This window comes from Pseudophryne corroboree, chromosome 8 (assembly GCF_028390025.1).
Source record: "Pseudophryne corroboree isolate aPseCor3 chromosome 8, aPseCor3.hap2, whole genome shotgun sequence".
Lineage (NCBI taxonomy): Eukaryota > Metazoa > Chordata > Amphibia > Anura > Myobatrachidae > Pseudophryne > Pseudophryne corroboree.
The window spans coordinates 365,550,965-365,573,531 of NC_086451.1; the positions used below are offsets into that span (position 1 = coordinate 365,550,965).

The following is a 22,567-nucleotide window of genomic DNA, read 5'->3' on the forward strand; positions in this document are numbered from 1 at the left end:
AGATAGCCCCTGAGGAAGACCTGTATCGGTTGAAACAGCTGTTGGGCTGTGCCTGTATGTACACTTGTCGCCTTGATATGGAATAAATCTTCTTCGTTTTCTCATCTAAACTGTGAGTGCTGGCTTGTTTTGCTTTTTCCAATGAGCTGGAAAAGCAAGTGCCTTTATGTTATTTTACTGCCTTGCACCATCTATTCATTCTGTACTATGGTTTTGAGTGCTGTCATTTTTGCTCTTTTATATATATATATACTGTGTGTGTGTGTGTGTGTGTGTGTGTGTGTGTGTGTGTGTGTGTGTGTGTGTGTATGTATATATATATATATATATACATACACAAAAGGGATGTGCAACCTCAATTAAAATGCAAGTTAATGAATCTTGGCCCTGATTTAGAGAAGAACGCTAATGCGGCTGCAAGTGCACTTATCTCCGCAATGCAACTGCTGATATCAGCAAGTGAAGCTGATTCCCGCCGAAGCTACCACATCTGATTCACAATTTCATATACATACGCAGCCTATACACAAGAACAAGAAACATCAGGCTTAAGGGCAGTCCTATGACTACGCAGACTGTACCTGGGAATAGTCACGCAGGCACCATGTTTTTGTACGTTAGAGCTCACAGCTGTTTCTTAGATACTGCTGTTGCTGCCGCTGAAGCAATTGACCCACCCAGTGGCCTGTCACAACCATGTAATCTATAGTTTGCCCAGTTCCACTGCTAAATTAACTAGAAATAAACACATGAACAACTGTATTGCCAGTTAAAAAGATCACAGCCAAATTTGTTTAATTAGAATTGTAGTTATTAAGGGTGACAAGAAAAAACAGTGTGCACTTTGGCCACAGCTATTTATCATTTATTAGTAATTATCACACATATTCCGCAGAGCTTTACAGAGTTTATTGGACCAATCACATCAGTACCTGCCCCAGAGGAGCTTATAGTCTACAGTATATTCCCTACCTCTTATACACACACATCCATGCTATGGTTAATTTTTGTTGGGATCCAATTAACCTACAGTATATTTTTGGATTGTGGGAGGAAACTGGATCCCCCCAAGGAAACCCATGCAAGCACTTGGAGAATATATAAACTCCACACAGAGCCATGGTGGGAATCGTACCCACAACCTTAGGTGCTGTGAGGCAGTAATGCTAACCATTACACCGTCCATGCTCATGGAATCTCATTCTGCCTATTTATAGACTGTCTAAAACCCTTCCCACTAACATCTAATAGGCTAACTAACCTGTCATATAAATGGTCATATAAAGACATTTAAATAAATGTGGTGGAACCTACCACAGCACAAACAGGATTGGTTGGAACCACTCCCCCATAATTAGCGTAGCACTGGCCCCTAAATAAGATGGAGATAATGTCCACCCCTGAGGTAGATACTATTCAGACATTCTCAAAGGGAGAAAGCCACTCACCTGCTCTTGTTTTACGGCTTTTGCAAAGCTGCACCTCACCTGTTTAAAGGAAGGGTCACAAGGAAATTGCACTGCAATAATTGGAAAGAAAAAGAAAACATATAAGCCAAATTAGTTGGGTGAGCGGTTGGGATTATAACTGGAAAAGTAGAAGATGGAAGCTCTTCCTGCCTATCTATAGACTGACTAAGGGGTCTTGTCATGAAGCAGTGAAAAGTGTGGAGAAGTGAGCCAGTGGAGAAGTTGCCCATGGTAACCAATCAGTATTGAAGTAACATTTATAATTTGCACTATACAATTGTACGGAGCAGCAGATTGGGCAACTTCTCCACAGGCTCACTTCTCCACTCTTTTCACTGCTTCATGAATAGACCCCTATAACCTTTAACTCCCTAACAATCTATTTTATGATGTTATATAGATCCAATACACCTGTGAGGCATATTTTAACCAATGATGAGGAAAGTCCAATTGGGAGTATCGGGATATAAGAAATTTGAAGTAATAACTCTTTGAAAAAGCACCAAAGGGTGCAAAATGCGTTAAAGATATCACCTGAGAATTTTATAGGGCAATTAGTCAATTTATGTATAGAGTTGGATCGTGGTTGGGAGCAGACAGTGCTACCATTCAAGTTGTGTGTACACAGACACAACTGGACTTAAATTGCTGCTTGATATATTTTGGATATGCAGGTAAAGAGAGGAAAGAAGTAACTGGTAATGATTGCTTAATTAAAAAGTAACTTTTATTAGTTAAATATTTAATATAGAAACACAGATAGACCCAAAATGAACAGCTGTTTTCAGTGAACCATAAAGGTTTCAAATTCTGTGAAGATGTTGTTAATGAAATCGTGATACATTGATTGCATAAATGCTTGGTATACAGTATATCAGAAACCGTGTGGAGCAGACATTTTGTGGTACAAAGGGTAACCTACAACAGCTGGTATTCCCAGGTGGTCTCCCAACCAAGTACTGACCAGGCCCAACACTGTATCGCTTCCAAGAGCAGACAAAATTGAGCATGTACAGTGTAGTATGGTAGTAGATTGCTTTTAATCTAGAGATGAGCAGGTTTGGTTCCCTGAGAACCGAACCCTACCGGACTTCACTACACAAGCCCAGATCCGAGCCCAGCTCAGGTTTTCCCACCTGACTCGGAAACCAGAACGAGGCAAAATGTCATCATCCCACTGTAAGATTCTCACGGGGTTTGGATTCCATATGAGGAGTCGCGCATTGCCACCATTTTCACTCTGGCATTGGAGAGTGTAGTGAGAGGACATTTCTCCATCCTCAGTGTACTGCATCAGTACAGTGGTAGTGTTTTGTGCTGCATCAGTCCAGTCACAGTGGTGGTGTACTCTGGTGCCATATGTCCAGTGTTGCTGTATGTCTAGTACATTGCAGTGGTGTCGTATATGTCCAGTGGTACTGCCATATAATTTCAGTGATACTTCCGTATAAGTCCAGTGGTACTTCCGTATAAATCCAGTGGTACTGGCGTATAAATCCAGTCCAGTGATTCTGCCGTATAATTCCAGTGGTACTGCCATAAAAATCCAGTGATACTGCCGTATAAGTCCAGTGGTACTGCCATATAATTCCAGTGATACTGCCGTATATGTCCAGTGGTACTGCCGTATAATTTCAATGATACTGACGAATATGTCCAGTGGTATTGCCGTATAAATCCAGTGGTACTGGCGTATAAATACAGTCAAGTGATACTGCAATATATGTACAGTGGTACTGCCGAAAAAATCCAGTGATACTGCTGTACATGTTCAGTGGTACTGCCGTATAAATCCAGCTGTACTGGCGTGTAAATCCAGTCCAGTGATACTGCAGCATATGTCCAGTGATACTGACGTATATGTCCAGTGGTACTGCCGTATATTTCCAGTGGTACTGGCGTACAAATCCAGTCCAGTGATACTGCCGTATATGTCCAGTGGTACTGCATATTAGACCGGTGGTACTGCCGTATAATTTATGTGATACTGGCGTGTAATTCCAGTGATACTGCCATATAATTACAGTGGAACTGACGTATAAGTCCAGTGGTACTGCCGTATGATTCCAGTGATACTGCCGTATATATGTCCAGTGGTGCTGCCATATAATTCCAGTGATACTTAGCTTAGTCATACAGACACCTCGGTGCAACCTTTTGGCCTAAAAATAATATTGGTGGTCATTCCGAGTTGTTTGCTCGTTGACGATTTTTGCTATGCTGCGATTTGTTGCTAAATGCGCATGCGCATGGTACGCAGCGCGCATGCGCTTAGTTATTTAACTAAAAACTTAGCAGTTTTGCTGTTGTCTGTGCGGCGCTTTTCAGTCGCACTGCTGATCGTGAGTGATTGACAAGAAAGGGGCGTTTCTGGGTGGGAACTGAGCGTTTTCCAGGAGTGTGCTAAAAACGCAGGCATGCTAGGGAAAAACGCAGGAGTGTCTGGAGAACTGGGGGAGTGGCTGGCCGAACGTAGGGCGTGTTTGTGACGTCAAACCAGGAACTAAACGGACCGAGGTGATCGCAATCTAGGAGTAGGTCTGGAGCTACTCAGAAACTGCAAGATAATATTTAGTAGCAGTTCTGCTACTCTTTCGTTTGCTATTCTGCTAAGCTAAAATACACTCCCAGAGGGCGGCGGCCTAGCATTTGCAATGCTGCTAAAAGCAGCTAGCGAGCGAACAACTCGGAATGAGGGCCATTGTGAGGTGTAAGGTGTTCAGAATAGACTGGAAATGAGTGGAAATTAATGTTATTGAGGGGTTCATACCGTGGGATCAAAATTACCCCCAACTTCTGTGATTTTATCTGTTTTTATGTTTGTTTGTTTGTTTGTTTGTTTGTTTTTTCAAAAATCATCCAGATCCAAAAAACAAAAACAAAACATGAAAGGGTGGTTTTGGCAAAACCAATCCAGATCCAAAACACGAGCATAGAACCAGATCCAAAACTAAAACACAAAACACGAAAAGTGCCCGCTACACATCTCTATTTTACTCATAAAGTTTAAGGTACAATTGTTATAGATTTCTCTCGCAATTACAATACCTAACTGGTATGTAGAATGACCGTCATTTCTCCAATTTGCAATGCAGTTATAAGGGTATACAGGGGGTTTAAATCATCTGGTCAGTTCTAGTCAATATGTGAGAGACCATATAAATATAGGCTTCTAATACCAATTAGAGGTATGAGTCATGGGTGTCTCAATGCTGATCAGATCACCTCTTTGATGGAAGTGCAACCATACAATTCTAAATACAAGCTGAAACTGTGATGACCTCACCCTTCTGCTGTTCTCCCGTCATGCCAAAGTGGTTGGTATAGGACGGGGAATGAGAGAGGGCAGGGCACAGCAGTACAGCTTGAAAAAAGAGAAGGTAGACATATCAACACTGTGGTCGCGGGGAGACACCCTTGATCAGCGGTTAAAGTGAGCCGTAACGGGGCGGAACTGCGTTCCGTCAGTTCCACTTGGAGATGGAATGCAGTTCCGCCTCCTCTGGCTCACCTAACCCGAAGTGTGCCGGCGCCGCTGGAAGATGCTGGGCGCCCGCTGAGATTGTATTACCAGCGGGCGCCCGGCTCCCTCTCCACAGTGTCAGCCGGAAATAGAAGATCAGTACTGAGCTCCGGCTTCCGGCTCTGTCAGTGTGTGTTGAGCGGAAGCCTGAAGGACTGCAGTGCAGCGGTCAGATGCGAGAGCGGGGCTCGTGAGTATGGTGTTTTTTGTTTTTTTGTTTCCCCAATGTGTAGCGGCGCATCTACTGAGGGCATTACTACTGGGGGGGCATTACTACTAGGAGCTTTACTACCGTGGGCAAACTACTGGGGGCAAACTACTGGGGGCCTTTACTACTGTGGGCAAACTACTGGGGGGATTTACTACTGGGGGCATTACTAACGGAGGCTAACTACTGGGGACAAACTACAGGAGGGCATTACTACTGGGGGTATAACTACAGGGACATTACTACTTGGGGCAAACTACAAGTGGGCATAACTACAGGGGTTAAAGTACTGGGGGCTAAACTACATGGGGGCTTACTAACAGGGGCTTACTACTGGGGGCATGACTAATGGGGGCTTACTACTGGGGGCAAACTACAGGAGGGCATTACTACTGGGGGCAAACTGCAGGAGGGCATTACTACTGGGGGTATAACTACTGGGGGCATAACTACAGGTGCATTACTACTTGGGGGCAAACTACAGGGGGGCTAAACTACTGGGGCATAACTACAGGGGTTAAACTACTGGGGGCATTACTACTTGGGGGCTAAACTACATGGGGCTAACTACTGGGGGCATTACTAACAGGGGCTTACTACTGGGAGCATTACTAACAGGGGTTAACTACTGGGGGTAAACTACAGGCAGGCATTACTACTGGGGGCAATCTACAGGAGGGCATTACTACTTGGGGGCATTACTACTTGGGGGCATTACTACAAGGGGGCATAACTACAGGGGCTAAACTACTGGGGATATTACTACTGGGGCAAATTAAAGGAGGGCATTACTACTGGGGTATAACTACAGGGGTATTACTACTTGGGGGCAAACTACAGGGGGGATAAACTACTGGGGGCATAACTACAGGGGTTAAACTACTGGGGGCATTACTACTGGGGGCTCAACTAAAAGGGGGCAAACTAAAAGGGGGCATAACTACAGGGGCTGAACTACAAGGGGGAAAACTACAGGGGGGGCATTACGACTGGGGGCATTACTACTGGGTGCTAAACTACAAGTGGGCAAACTACTGGGGCTAAACTACTGGGGGCATTACTAATGGCAAACTACATGGGGGCTAAATTACAGGGGCTAAACAACTGGGGTCATAACTGCAGGGGCATTACCACGGGGGGGCATAACTACTGGGGCTAAACTACATGGGGCCAAATGACTGGGGGCATTACTAAAGGCAACAGTACTGCTGGGGGCAATACTACACAGGGGCATTACCATTAAGGGCATTACTACTGGGGGCACTTCTAATGAGGGCATTGTAAAGGGGGCACTTCATAAGGGGCATCACTCCTGGGGACATAAGGGGCACTACTATTGCGGGTATTGCATAAGGGGCACCACTACTATGGGCTCTATATAAGGGGCACTACCACTGTGGGCACTACCAGTACAGTGGACATTGCATAAGGAGCACTACTACTGTGGGTATTGTATAAGGGGCGCTACTGCTATGGGCATCATGTGTATTACGGGGTGCTGCTACTGTGGGCATTATAACTATTGTGTGGCCACGCCCCATTTTGAGACCACACCCCTTTTTGTGATGCGCGCCTCCAGCACGCGCAATAACTCTATTACATATGCGCCTTAGGGAGTGTGGGTGAGTTCCATCACCTCTCTAGGACCACTTTAAGCACTGCCCTTGATGTGAACAAAATCACAGCGCAAGTAGTATGTCTCTATCTTTATCCCAAGGTGCGATATTGTCATGTATGGAGGACAGGGAAACATACGTGTGAAGTGTAATAAATATCGACAAAAGTATGTGACAAAAAGGAAAGGTGTTGCAAAAATTATATAAAGTGAAACATGTAAGAAAAGTTAGTGGGCCTATTTTTGAAGAAAAATACATGTATATTGAATTTAGAGATGTGCACCGGAAATTTTTCGGGTTTTGTGTTTTGGTTTTGGATTCGGTTCCGCGGACGTGTTTTGGATTCGGACGCGTTTTGGCAAAACCTCCCTGAAATTTTTTTGTCGGATTCGGGTGTGTTTTGGATTCGGGTGTTTTTTTTTCAAAAACACGTCAAAAACAGCTTAAATCATAGAATTTGGGGGTAATTTTGATCCTATAGTATTATTAACCTCAATAGCCACAATTTCCACTCATTCCTAGTCTACTCTGAGCACCTCACACCTCACAATACTATTTTTAGTCCTAAAATTTGCACCAAGGTCGCTGGATGACTAAGCAAAGCGACCCAAGAGGGCGGCACAAACACCTGGCCCATCTAGGAGTGGCACTGCAGTGTCAGACAGGATGGCACTTAAAAAAATTGGCCCCAAACAGCACATGATGCAAAGAAAAGAGAAAAAGACTTGCACTATGGTCGCTGGACGACTAAGCTAAGCGACACAAACACCTCAATATCACTGGAATTATTTGTTCTAATCAATGGTATTATTGTTGGTCCAAATCACTGAAAGAAAATGACAAAATCACTGGAATTATTCCTAAACATTTGTTGATAGTCGCTGCTTTCTGATTACAGAAATTCTCAGATATTCCTGCGAATCCACAATCCCTTCCCAGAGGAATAAGAAATTGAGAAACCGTTGTTTGAGAACGTTTGTTCTCTTTCCCTTACAAAGGATCAAACCACTTTCCAAGAAGCAGGTGGTGTATTAGAGCAAATGAGTGCAAGAGACCAGCCATGCAGTTTCTGAAATATTATTACAAAATGTTACTGTATTTCATAAGCACTCATTCCTAACTCTGCTAAGTACTGTTTGGTATACTGTATCTGGCTTCCATGAGGTAGTTGTCCATTATTTCAGCTTCCATTGACCTTTTTGAAAGCGGTAGAAGTTATTGATTCTTTTTTTTATTTTCCCCTATTTTTATTTTCTCCTGCATAGCCCAGTAAAATGTTGCAATGTTAAGTATTAACTTGTGCCTTCTGGGGGTTCACTTCTTCACCAAACCCAGACAAATCTTATCCTAACCCTCTGTTCCACGTTCTCTATGTACCCCATCTGTGTCACCCATGTCTGTCTACCCCTCCCCTTTAGATTGTAAGCTCTCACGAGAAGGGCCCTCTTCCCTCATGTGCTTATCCTTTGTCTTACTTTAATAATCTTCAACTGTACCACATCCAGCAGTCTTCTGCCACCTGATACTTATTCAAGTGTCATCTGCTGATGTAACTATGTTTATTTACCCTGTACTTGTCCTAAACTGTCATCAACTGTAAGTTGCTGTTTTCCTGTTTGATTATTTATGTACTCTGTAATTGGGCGCTGCGGAACCCTTGTGGCGCCATATAAATAAAGGATAATAATAATAATATAGGGTGTATAATCCCCAGGTGTATCTCACACATCACACAGTACAGTATATAGGGTGTATAATCCCCAGGTTTATCTCACACATCGCTCAGTACAGATTACAGGATGTATAATCACCTGGTGTATAACACACTTCGCACAGTACAGTATATAGGGTGTATAATCCCCAGGTGTATCTCACACATCACTCAGTACAGAATATAGGCCCTCATTCCGAGTTGATCGCTCGGTATTTTTCATCGCATCGCAGAGAAATTCCGCTTAGTACGCATGCGCAATATTCGCACTGCGACTGCGCCAAGTAATTTTACAATGGAGATAGTATTTTTACTCACGGCTTTTTCATCGCTCCGGCGATCGTAATGTGATTGACAGGAAATGGGTGTTACTGGGCGGAAACAGGCCGTTTTATGGGCGTGCGGGGAAAAACGCTACCGTTTCCGGAAAAAATGCAGGAGTGGCCGGGGAAACGGGGGAGTGTCTGGGCGAACGCTGGGTGTGTTTGTGACGTCAAACCAGGAACGACAAGCACTGAACTGATCGCACAGGCAGAGTAAGTCTGAAGCTACTCTGAAACTGCTAAGTAGTTAGTAATCGCAATATTGCGAATACATCGGTCGCAATTTTAAGAAGCTAAGATTCACTCCCAGTAGGCGGCGGCTTAGCGTGTGTAACTCTGCTAAAATCGCCTTGCGAGCGATCAACTCGGAATGAGGGCCATAGGGTGTACAATCCCCAGGTGTATCTCACACATCACACAGTACAGTATATAGGGGGTCATTCCGAGTTGTTCGCTCGTTTTTTTCACTACGGGGCGATTAGTCGCAATCTGCGCATGCGCAATATACACAGTGTGCCTGCGCCAAGTAAATTAGCACAAAAGTTTGGTATTTTACTCACGACTTAACAAAGTTTTTTCATCGTTCTGCTGATCGTAGTGTGATTGACAGGAAGTGGGTGTTTCTGGGCGGAAACTGGCCGTTTTCTGGGAGTGTGCGGAAAAACGCAGGCGTTTCAGGGAAAAACGCGGGAGTGGCTGGAGAAACGGGGGAGTGGCTGGGCGAACGCTGGGTGTGTTTGTGACGGCAAACCAGGAACGAAAAGGACAGAGCTGGTCGCAATGGCTGAGTAAGTCTGGAGCTACTCAGAAACTGCGGGGTAATCGTTACGAGAAAATTGTCAAATCTTTCATTCGCAATTCTGCTATGCTAAGATACACTCCCAGAGGGCGGTGGCTTAGCGTGTGCAATGCTGCTAAAAGCAGCTAGCGAGCAAACAACTCGGAATCACCCCCCATAGGGTGTATAATCCCCAGGTGTATCTCACACATCGCTCAGTACAGATTACAGGATGTATAATCACCAGGTGTATAACACACATCGCACAGTACAGTATATAGGGTGTATAATCCCCAGGTGTATCTCACACATCGCTCAGTACAGTATATAGGGTGTACAATCCCCAGGTGTATCTCACACATCACACAGTACAGTATATAGGGTGTATAATCCCCAGGTGTATTTCACACATCGCTCAGTACAGATTACAGGATGTATAAAATCACCAGGTGTATAACACACGTCGCACAGTACAGTATACATGCTGGTCACAACAATGCAGCAGATATTCAGCACTGATCAGGATACTAGAAGTGACACAGAGCTGCAAGATACAGCAATGGCATACTGTAGTGTACTATATGTATACTGCTGGTCACCAAAATGCTGCACTGTCCTACTATATACTGCTCACAATAATGCAGCACAGAGATAGTATACTTGACACAGAGCTGCAAGATACAGCAATGGCCTACTTTACTGTACTATATGTATACTGCTGGTCACCAAAATCCTGCACTGTCCTACTATATACTGATCACAATAATGCAGCACAGAGATAGTATACTTGACACAGAGCTGCTAGATACTGCAATGGCCTACTGTACTGTACTATATGTATACTGCTGGTCACCAAAATGCTGCACTGTCCTACTATATACTGCTCACAATAATGCAGCACAGAGATAGTATACTTGACACAGAGCTGCAAGATACAGCAATGGCCTACTGTACTGTACTATAAGTATACTGCTGGTCACCAAAATGCTGCACTGTCCTACTATATACTGCTCACAATAATGCAGCACAGAGATAGTATACTTGACACAGAGCTGCAAGATACTGCAATGGCCTACTGTACTATACTGTACTGTACTATATGTATACTGCTGGTCACCAAAATGCTGCACTGTCCTACTATATACTGCTCACAATAATGCAGCACAGAGATAGTATACTTGACACAGAGCTGCAAGATGCAGCAATGGCCTACTGTGCTGTACTATATGTATACTGCTGGTCACCAAAATGCTGGACTGTACTACTATATACTGCTCACAATAATGCAGCACAGATATGGATAGTATAATTGACACAGAGCTGCAAGATACAGCAATGGCCTACTGTACTGTACTACTATAATTATATACTGGTGGTCCCCAGTCCCCACAATGCAGCACACTGAGCACAGATATGGAGCGTTTTCAGGCAGAGAGCGTAGATATTTTCAGCACACTGAGTACAGATATTTGCAGCACACTGAGCACACATATTTGCAGCACACTGAGCACAGATTACGGAGCTTTTCAGGGAGAGAACGCAGCCACGTCCTCGCCGTTCAATCTCCAATGCACGAGTGAAAATGGCGGCGACACGTGGCTCTTTATATAGAATACGAATCTCGCGAGAATCCGACAGCGGGATGATGACGTTTCGGGCGCGTTCGGGTTAACCGAGCAAGGCGGGAAGATCCGAGGCTGCCTCGGAACCGTGTAAAATAGGTGAATTTCGGGGGGGTTTGGATCTCGGAGAACCGAACCCGCTCATCTCTAATATTGATAAGTTTCGTAGATATGTGGAAAGTTTATTTTTAAAAAAAAAGAAATTATTTTAGAAAAAAGCTTTATAAGGTTTACATACAGTAGTGTGAAACATAATGTCATCTAGAACTTGACTTTGACTTTAATTGTTTAAAGATGAAGTGATTTAAGTTGGGACCATTATCACAGGTAACCATTTGTGCACACAAGGGACGGAGTACCAGGACAGGATTAACAAGGACACATATCCACACATGATAATCATTAGTTTGTGTCAATATAAATTATTGTACATATGATTTAGACTATATATGTCAGTCTTCTATGTTTCCTTGTCCTCCATAAATGACAATATCGCACCTTGGAATAAGGATAGAGACGTACTACTTGCACTGTGGTTTTGTTCACATCAAGGCTGTCTCCCTGCGACCACAGTGTTGATACGTCTGCCTTCTCTTGTTTTCAACCTGTACAGCTGTGCCCTGCCCTCTCTCATTCCCCATCCTATACCATCCACTTTGGCATGACGGGAGAACAGCAGAAGGGTGAGGTCATCACAGTTTCAGCTTGTATTTAGAATTGTATGGTTGCCCTTCCATCAAAGAGGTGATCTGATCAGCACTGAGACACCCATGCCTCATACCTCTAATTGGTATTAGAAGCCTATATTTATATAGTCTCTCACATATTGACTATAACTGACCAGATGATTTAACCCATCTGAATACCCTTATAACTGCATTGCAAATTGGCGAAATGACGATCATTCTACATACCAGTTAGGTATTGTAATTGCGAGAGAAATCAGGACCTTCATCAAAAGTGACTCAATATTTCCTCTATAACAGTGGCACCTTAAACTTTATGGTTAAAAGCAACCTACTACCATACTACACTGTACATGCCCAATCTCATCTGATCTTGGAAGCGATACAGTGTTGGGCCTGGTCAGTACTTGGTTGGGAGACCACCTGGGAATACCAGGTGTTGTAGGTTACCCTTTGTACCACACAAGCAAAAGGTCTGCTCCACTTGGTATCTGATATATACCAAGCATTTATGCATAATGTATCACGATTTCATTAACATCTTCACTGAATTAGAAACCACTATGGTTCACTGAAAACAGCTGTTAATTTTGGGTCTATCTGTGTTTCTATATTAAATATTTAACTAATAAAAGTTATGTTTTAATTAAGCAATCATTACCAATTTGTTTCTGAGTTAGAGTGCTCCCACCATAGGTTACTTCTTTCCTCTCTTTACCTGCATATTGTATTATATCCAATAACTCATGGGAGCACCACTGACAATCACTATTTAAACTACCCAATAAGTTTGTGCACTACTGGCAGACAGTGATTCATGCTAGACAATAGTCTATGTTGTCGGTCTTCTCAGAAACCGACCAAACCATATATTATTTTTCATTACTACAAAGTCCTGTGCAGCATCCCTAATCTAACCCTTCCTTTGCTGATATATTTTGGAACCAAAGTAATTTTATTACATATATATATATACTAGGCCCAAGGGCGTAGCTACCATAGGTGCAAGCAGAGCAGCTGCTATCGGGCCCAGAGCTAAGAGGAACCCACATTCCCTGTCAAAGTTACATGTGTTATATAAATTTTTTGCCTTTATCTGGTAATTTCAAATGTTTTCCTTGGGGCCTGCAATATATATAGGTATGCCCCTGGACCTGCTCATTGTAGTATGGTATAAAATTAACTGGATGGCATTTTAATGTTATATAATATGAACCGAGGCACTGTAATGAGGCACAATATGAACAGGGAGTACTAAATATCATAATGTGAATTGGGGGTACTGTGTGGCATAATGTGTACTGGCAGCTCTGAAATGTGACATAGGGTGAACTTCAGCACTATACTGTGATTCATAAAAGAAACTAGGGTACTACTACATTAAATAAGGCTTTACTATGGTTCAGAAAATGAACTAGGGCACTATTATAGGGCATAAAATCAAACAACTGCTGCAGAGAGGTGTCTTTCTAGAAGCATTGGGACGTGGGCCCCATCAAAATGTTGCTATGGGGCCCACAAAGTTTTTGCTACGCTCCTGCTAGCACCTAAATAAGTTGTTTTGGCCATTTTATAATAAACCCAGGTGCTTATATAGCTTCAAACTTCATTATTTGGCTACCTTATTATTTGCACTTGTACAGTACTGTATATCATTTTATATAAGGATTCTATACATACCATTAATACTAGTACTGTCCAAATTATTCACACTAGAAATTGTTACTCCCAAAAAAATTTTCTTCATGCACCTACTGTACAGTAGCAAAAATACACATTTGTTTCTGTATTTTATGGCCTTGTATGGCCTGTATCGACTGAGTAAGCTACATGTCACAAGGACAGTGGCATAACTAGGGCCCCGCAGCCCCTGCGATCGATTGGAGGTGTGCAGGGCTGCGGGGCACCCTAGCCGCCACCACTGATTGTTTTGGGAAGAAGGGACACGGAGGGCACAGCGCGCGCCTCTCCTGTGTATCCCTCCTGGGTCTCCAGCGGCAGCGGCGTGTCTGTTAAATGAAGTGCCCGTTCGTGAGCTCTGATTGGCTCATGAACGGGTACTTCATTTGACAGACACGCCGCTGCCGCCGGAGACGCAGGAGGAACACAAAGGAGAGGGGCGCGCTGTGCCCTCCGTGTCCCTTCTTCCCAAAATAGCACAGCAGCGGGGAAGCCCGGGGGGTACCTGGCACTGGGGGAGAATATTTGGCAATGTGGGGGGGCATATTTGGCACTGGGGGAACATATTTGGCACTTGGAGGGGCATGTTTGGCACTGGGGGGGCATATTTGGCACTTGGGGGAACATGTTTGGCACTAGGGGAGCAAATTTGGCACTGGGTGGGATGGGCATATTTAGCACTGGGGGAACATATTTGGCACTTGGGGGGGCATATTTGGCACTGGGGGAGCATATTTGGCACTTGGGGGGAGGCATATTTGGCCCTGCGGGGGCATATTTGGCACTGTGGGAGCATATTTAGCACTGGGGGGCATATTTGGCACTGGGGGACATATTTGGCACTGGGGGTATATGTGTACTTGGCACTGTGGGGGAAAATCTGGCACTGGGGGCATATGTGGTACAGGGATCACAGCCCTAGCAACAAGCATTACCCCCTGGTTACAAGCACAAAACCCAGCTCATGAAATCCCTGGCAACAAACATTACCCTCTAGCAACGGGTATGACACCCACTGCATGAAACCCCTGGCAACGAATATTACCACCTGGCAACAAGCTTGAAACCCAGCACATGATACCTCTGGCAACAAGCATAACACCTACTGCATGAAACCCCTGGCAACGAGCATGACACCCTGAACATGAAAACCCCTAGCACCGTGCATGGAACCAAAAGCATGAAACCTCTGGCAACGAGCAGGTATTTTAAAAGTATTTAGAAGCCTTACTGTAGGACTTAATGTGTAATGGGCATTGTGGTGTGTGGCATAATGTATCACGGACATTGCGGTGTGTGTCATAATGTGTCACAGGCATTACGGTGTTTGGCATACTATGTCACGGTTATTGTGGTATGTGGTATAATGTCTCAGGGGCATTGCAGTGTGTGGCATAATGTATAAAGGGCATTGCGGTGTGTGGCATAATGTGTCACAGGCATTAAGGTGTGTGGCATAATGTGTCGGGGGCATTATGGTGTGTGGCAAATTGTGTCATGGGCATTATTGTGTGTGGCATAATGTCTAAGGGCCATTGAAGTATGTGGCATAATGTATACTGGGCATTACTATACAGAGGAAAAATTACAAATAATGTAAGGGGCATGAATCAGGATTATTATTTTTTCCTGTGGTGACCAACGTCTGGGCGTGCAGGTTGCAAAACTGGGGTATAAGGTAGTCTTTTCCTGCAAAACCACCCCCATTTATGCAAAACCACGCCCATTTATGCAAGACCACGCCCCTTTTTGCAGGCGCGCATCTTCGGCGCATGAAGATTCATCGTTTTGCTAGTGCCAATTATGGGGGAAGGGGGGCGCCAGAGAATTTTTTGGCTTGGGGGAGAAAAATTTCTAGTTACGCCACTAAACAAGGATGTGTTGTTTTTTCTGATTCAAATTCATGGGAGCTTTTATTTAGGGTGTCCTGTATTATTGAGGACAGATCACATACCAGTCACGATGTCTATGTCTGTGTGTTACCAAGACTGAGGCCTGTTTGTACATTAGATAGTAGATCTGAATCTGCTTTGTATAGATTCAACCAGAATGGACTCTGTTAAGCAAACTATATATTAGAGATGAGCGGGTTCGGTTCTCCGAGATCCGAACTCCCCCGAACTTCACCTATTTTACACGGTTCTGAGGCAGCCTCGGATCTTCCCGCCTTGCTCGGTTAACCCGAATGCACCAGAATGTCATCATCCCGCTGTCGGATTCTCGAGAGATTTGTATTCTATATAAAGAGCCGCGCATCTCCGCCATTTTCACTCGTGCATTGGAGATTGAACGTAGAGGACGTGGCTGCATTCTCTCCCTGAAAACTCCGTAATCTGTGCTCAGTGTGCTGCAAATATCTGTGCTCAGTGTGCTGCAAATATCTGTGCTCAGTGTACTGCATTTTGGTGACCAGCAGTATACATATAGTACAGTACAGTAGGCCATTGCTGTATCTTGCAGTTCTGTGTCAAGTATACTATCTCTGTGCTGCATTATTGTCAGCAGTATATAGTAGGACAGTGCAGCATTTTGGTGACCAGCAGTATACATATAGTACAGTACAGTAGGCCATTGCTGTATCTTGCAGCTCTGTGTCACTTCTAGTATCCTGATCAGTGCTCAATATCTGCTGCATTGTTGTGACCAGCATGTATACTGTACTGTGCGATGTGTGTTATACACCTGGTGATTTTATAAATCCTGTAATCTGTACTGAGCGATGTGTGAGATACACCTGGGGATTATACACCCTATATACTGTACTGTGTTATGTGTGAGATACACCTGGGGATTATACACCATATATACTGTACTGTGTGATGTGTGAGATATACCTGAGGATTGTATACCCTATGTACTGTACTGAGCGATGTGTGAGATGCACCCGGGGATTATACACCCTATATACTGTACTGTGCGATGTGTGTTATACACCTGGTGATATACATCCTGTAATCTGTACTGAGCGATGTGTGAGATACATCTGGGGATTATACACCCTATATACTGTACTGAGCGATGTGTGCGATACACCTGGGGATTATACACCCTATATACTGTACTGTGTGATGTGTGAGATACACCTGGGGATTGTACACCCTATATACTGTACTGTGCGATGTGTGAGATACACCTGGGGATTATACACCCTATATACTGTACTGTGTGATCTGTGAGATACACCAGGGGATTGTACACCCTATATACTATACTGAGCGATGTGTGAGATACACCTGGGGATTATACACCCTATATACTGTACTGTGCGAAGTGTGTTATACACCTGGTGATTATACATCCTGTAATCTGTACTGAACGATGTGTGACATACACCTGGGGATTATACACCCTATATTATTATTATTATTATTATCCTTTATTTATATGGCGCCACAAGGGTTCCGCAGCACCCAAATACAGAGTACATAAATAATCAAACAGGAAAACAGCAATTTACAGTTGATGACAGAATAGGACAAGTACAGGGTAAATAAACATAGTTACATCAGCAGATGACACTGGAATGAGTATCAGGTGGCAGAAGACTGCTGGATGTGGTACAGTTGAAGATTATTAAAGTAAGACAAAGGATAAGCACATGAGGGAAGAGGGCCCTGCTCGTGAGAGTTTACAATCTAAAGGGGAGGGGTAGACAGACATGGGTGACACAGATGGGGTACATAGAGAACGTGGAACAGAGGGTTAGGATGAGATTTGGCTGGGTTTGGTGAAGAAGTGGACCCCCAGAAGGCACAAGTCAATACTTAACATTTAACATTGCAACATTTTACTGGGCTATGCAGAAGAAAATTAAAAATAGGGGAAAATAAAAAAAAAGAATCGATAACTTCTACCGCTTTCAAAAAGGTCAATGGAAGCTGAAATAATGGACAACTACGTCATGGAAGCCAGATACAGTTTACCAAACAGTACTTAGCAGAGTTAGGAATGAGTGCTTATGAAATACAGTAACATTTTGCAATAATATTTCAGAAACTGCATGACTGGTCTCTTGCACTCATTTACTCTAATACACCACCTGCTTTAGGATTTATATTCAAAAACATTATGTCTCCATAATCCCAAAAACGTCAGTCTTCTTGGAAAGTTGTTTGTTCCTTTGTAAGGGAAAGAGAACAAACGTTCTCAAACAACGGTTTCTCAATTTCTTTTTCCTCTGGGAAGGGATTGTGGATTCGCAGGAATATCTGAGCATTTCTGTAATCAGAAAGCAGCGACTTTCTACAAATGTTTACGAATAATTCCAGTGATTTTGTCATTTCCTTCCAGTGATTTGGACTAATAATACCATTGATTAGAACAAATAATTCCAGTGATTTTGTCATTTCCTTCCAGTGATTTGGACCAATAATACCATTGATTAGAACGAATAATTCCAGTGATTTTGTCATTTTCTTCCAGTGATTTGGACCAATAATACCATTGATTAGAACGAATAATTCCAGTGATTTTGTCATTTTCTTCCAGTGATTTGGACCCAGGGCCGTAACTACGTGTGTGCCAGGTGTGCCTGGCACACAGCGCAGTTGCCCTGAGGGTGCAATGGCCAGCGGCATGTAATGAGTCAAATTGACTCCTTACATGCCGCCTCTGTTGTGTGCCGGTGCTGGAGAGGAGCGAGCAGCAGCCGCGCCGGGCAGCGGAGAAGGAGGAGGAGGGAGGGGGACTGGAGCTGCAGCAGCGCTATGTCATTGGTAGTAAGTGCCTCTACAGCAGTCCCCTCTCCTTCCGTATAGGCTGCCTGGCGCCGCTGTGAATGCTGGGATGGGGTTCCTCCATCCCAACATTTACAGCTGCGCCGGGCAGCCTATACGGAAGGAGAGGTGACTGCTGCAGCGGCGCTTACTACAAATGACATAGCGCTGCCGCGGCTCCAGTCTTCCTCCATCCTCCTCCTTGTCCGATGCCTTCACCGAGGGAGCTGCCAGCACGAGGAGCCTGTCAGCGGGGAGATGGTAAGTATCTCTCTCTCTCTCTCTCTTTCTTTCTCTCTCTCAGGGGGACACCGTCTGCCGTAATGTGTAAAAAGGGGGACTGGCTGCCGCAATGTGTAAAAAGGGGGACACCATCTGCCGTAAGGTGTAAAAAGGGGGCCTGGCTGCCGTAATGTGTAAAAAGGGGGACTGGCGGCCACAATGTGTAAAAAGAGGGACGCTGGCAGCTGCAATGTGTATAAAGGGGGACACCGTCTGCCGTAATGTGTAAAAACGGGGACGCTGTCTGCTGTAATATGTAAAAAGGGTACGCTGTCTTCCGTAATGTGTAAAAAGGGGACGCTGTCTGCTGTAATGTGTAAAAAAGGGGGACGCTGTCTGCCATAATGTGTAAAAACGGGGACGCTGTCTGCCGTAATGTGTAAAAAAGGGGGATGCTGTCTGCCATAATGTGTAAAAAAGGGGACGCTGTCTGCCATAATGTGTAAAAAAAGGGGACGTTTTCTGCCGTACTGTGTAAAAAAGGGGACGCTGTCTGCCGTAATGTGTAAAAAGGGGACGCTGTCTGCGGTAATGTGTAAAAAAGGGGACGCTGTCTGCTGTAATGTGTAAAAAAGGGGGACGCTGTCTGCTGTAATGTGTAAAAAAGGGGACGCTGTCTGCCGTAATGTGTAAAAAAGGGGACGCGGTCTGCTGTAATATGTAAAAAAGGGGAACGCTGTCTGCCGTAATGTGTAAAAAAAGGGACGCTGTCTGCCGTAATGTGTAAAAAAAGGGGACGCTGTCTGCCGTAATGTGTAAAAAGGGGGACTGTCTGCTGTAATGTGTAAAAGGGGGACTGTCTGCTGTAATGTATAAAAGGGTCTCTACCTGGTGTAGTGGCGCTACTGTGCAGCGTAATTTGAATAATGGAGACTACTGTGCACCGTAGTGCCTATGGCACGCACTGCCCCTGTCTTGCATGGGGGGGGGGTGCCAATGCCGTTTCTTGCACACAGCGCTAAAATTCCTAGTTACGGCACTGTTTGGACCAATAATACCATTGATTAGAACAAATAATTCCAGTGATTTTGTCATTTTCTTCCAGTGATTTGGACCAATAATACAATTGATTAGAACGAATAATTCCAGTGATTTTGTCATTTTCTTCCAGTGATTTGGACCAATAATACCATTGATTAGAATTAATAATTCCTGTGATATTGAGGTGTTTGTGTCGCTTAGCTTAGCCGTCCAGCGACCACAGTGCACCTCTTTTTCTCTTTTCTTTGCATCATGTGCTGTTTGGGGCCAATTTTTTTTAAGTGCCATCCTGTCTGACACTGCAGTGCCACTCCTAGATGGGCCAGGTGTTTGTGCCGCCCTCTTGGGTTGCTTTGCTTAGTCATCCAGCGACCTCTGTGCAAATTTTAGGACTAATAATAGTATTGTGAGGTGTAAGGTGTTCAGAATAGACTGGAAATGATTGGAAATTGTGGTTATTGAGGTTAATAATACTATAGGATCAAAATTACCCCCAAATTCTATGATTTAAGCTGTTTTTGAGGGGTTTTTGAAAACATCCCCAAATCCGACAAAAAAATTTCAGGGAGGTTTTGCCAAAACGCGTCCGAATCCAAAACACAGCCGTGGAACCGAATCCAAAACCAAAACACAAAACCCGAAAAATTTCCGGTGCACATCTCTACTATATATAGAATAGAACCTCATATTTTAATATTGGTTCTACAGTATCTTGTTGTGGCTTACTTCCACAAAACCAAAGAATGTCAGTCTGGTGTATACAGTGATTTTCATCTGACAAAATATGTACTGTGCCACCTGTGCTGAATGAAACAGCTTCCTACTATTCTGAATTTACTGTCAGTACACACCGACACCTTCCTGAAAGCTTGACAAACCATGAACAGCACCAGTAGTTTTCATGACCCATCAAGCATTTGGGAAATTGTCCGTGTATTCTAATATTGGTTCACTATAGCAATCAATGATCTCTATTTTTACCGCCAATTAAACCTGCAGTGCCAAAAGCCTGAAGTAGATTAAAACCCTAAGGGGGCCCCAGGCAACGTGTAAATTTGGGTTAGAGTAACTCTCATTATCATTTATTTATATGGCACCACACAGGCTCCGCAGCGCCATACAAAAGGTAAAACAGTGATCACACTGCATGAGTATGACATGGTACATGCAAGAACATATCTTTACTAATATACAGAATTACACTGCTAAGATTACATAATTGAGTATAGAGATGTGTGGCTGGCACTTTTTGTGTTTTGTGTTTTGGTTTTGGTTCCAATTCCACTTTCGTGTTTTGGTTTTGGCTTGGTTTTGCCAAAACCACCCTTTCGTGTTTTGGTTTTGGATCGGGATGATTTTTGAAAAAACATAAAAACAGCTAAAATCACAGAATTTGGGGGTAATTTTGCTCCTACGGTATTATAAACCTCAATAACATTCATTTCCACTAATTTCCAGTCTATTCTGAACATCTCACACCTCACAATGGGGTAAATTTACTAAGGTCCCGATTTTGACCGAGATGCCGTTTTTTCATCAAAGTGTCATCTCGGTAATTTACTAAGCAATAATCACGGCAGTGATGAGGGCATTCGTAATTTTTTGGAAGTCCAACAAAAAAAAAAAATGAATGAATACACCATCGGTCAAAACGTGGCTGTTTAAGTATGAATCTCGGTAATTTACTAAGAAGTGCAAAGCAAAAAAAAAAACAAACACTGCCGTGAAAAATGACAACTCGTAAAAAAGTGCTAAAAAAAACCAGACCTGCTTTTTTTAATCCGTGATTGTATAGGCATGCAGGGATCCATGAGGTCCGTGAATGTATATCAGTGGGAAGGGGTGGGAAAGTGGTTATTTTCTTTAAAAAAATTGCGTGGGGTCCCCCCTCCTAAGCATAACCAGCCTCGGGCTCTTTGAGCCGATCCTGGTTGCAGAAATATGGGGAAAAAATTGACAGGGGTTCCCCCATATTTAAGCAACCAGCATCGGGCTCTGCGCCTGGTCCTGGTTCCAAAAATACGGGGGACAAAAAGAGTAGGGGTCCCCCGTATTTTTAAAACCAGCACCGGGCTCCACTAGCTGGACAGATAATGCCACAGCCGGGGGTCACTTTTATATAGTGCCCTGCGGCCGTGGCATCAAAAATCCAACTAGTCACCCCTGGCCGGGGTACCCTGGGGGAGTGGGGACCCCTTCAATCAAGGGGTCCCCCCCCCAGCCACCCAAGGGCCAGGGGTGAAGCCCGAGGCTGTCCCCCCCATCCAATTGGCTGCGGATGGGGGGCTGATAGCCTTTTGTGAAAATGAAAAGATATTGTTTTTAGTAGCAGTACTACAAGGCCCAGCAAGCCTCCCCCGCATGCTGGTACTTGGAGAACCACAAGTACCAGCATGCGGCGGAAAAACGGGCCCACTGGTACCTGTAGTACTACTACTAAAAAAATACCCAAAAAAAGACAATACACACACACCTTGAAAGTAAAGTTTTATTACATACATCCACACAAACATACATACATACTTACCTTATGTTCACACGAGGATCGGTCCTCTTCTCCAGTAGAATCCAAGGGGTACCTGTTGAATAAATTCTACTCACCAGATCCAGGGTCCCAGGCTCCTCGTAGCATCCATTTGTAATCCACGTACTTGAATAAAATAAAAAAACGGAAAGCCGAGCCACGCACTGAAAGGGGACCCATGTTTGCACATGGGCCCCCTTTCCCCGAATGCCAGAAACCCACTCTGACTGATGTCTAAGTGGGTTTCTTCAGCCAATCAGGGAGCGCCACGTTGTAGCACCCTCCTGAGCGGCTGTGTGCTCCTGTACTGTCTGACAGGCGGCACACGGCAGTGTTACAATGTAGCGCCTATGCGCTCCATTGTAACCAATGGTGGGAACTTTGTAGTCAGCGGTTGACCGAAAGTGACCTCACCGCTGACCACAAAGTTCCCACCATTGGTTACAATG

At 44.1% G+C, this 22,567-nt stretch overlaps 1 long non-coding RNA gene and 1 pseudogene across 1 annotated transcript in view; both read left to right on the plus strand.

Annotated features, from left to right (window-relative positions):
- The window catches only part of LOC134947810 (uncharacterized), a 67,912-nt gene that overhangs the window by 13,836 nt on the left and 31,509 nt on the right, over window positions 1–22,567 (plus strand). The window lies entirely within an intron of this gene.
- LOC134951823 (5S ribosomal RNA) lies at window positions 12,266–12,384 on the plus strand (annotated as a pseudogene).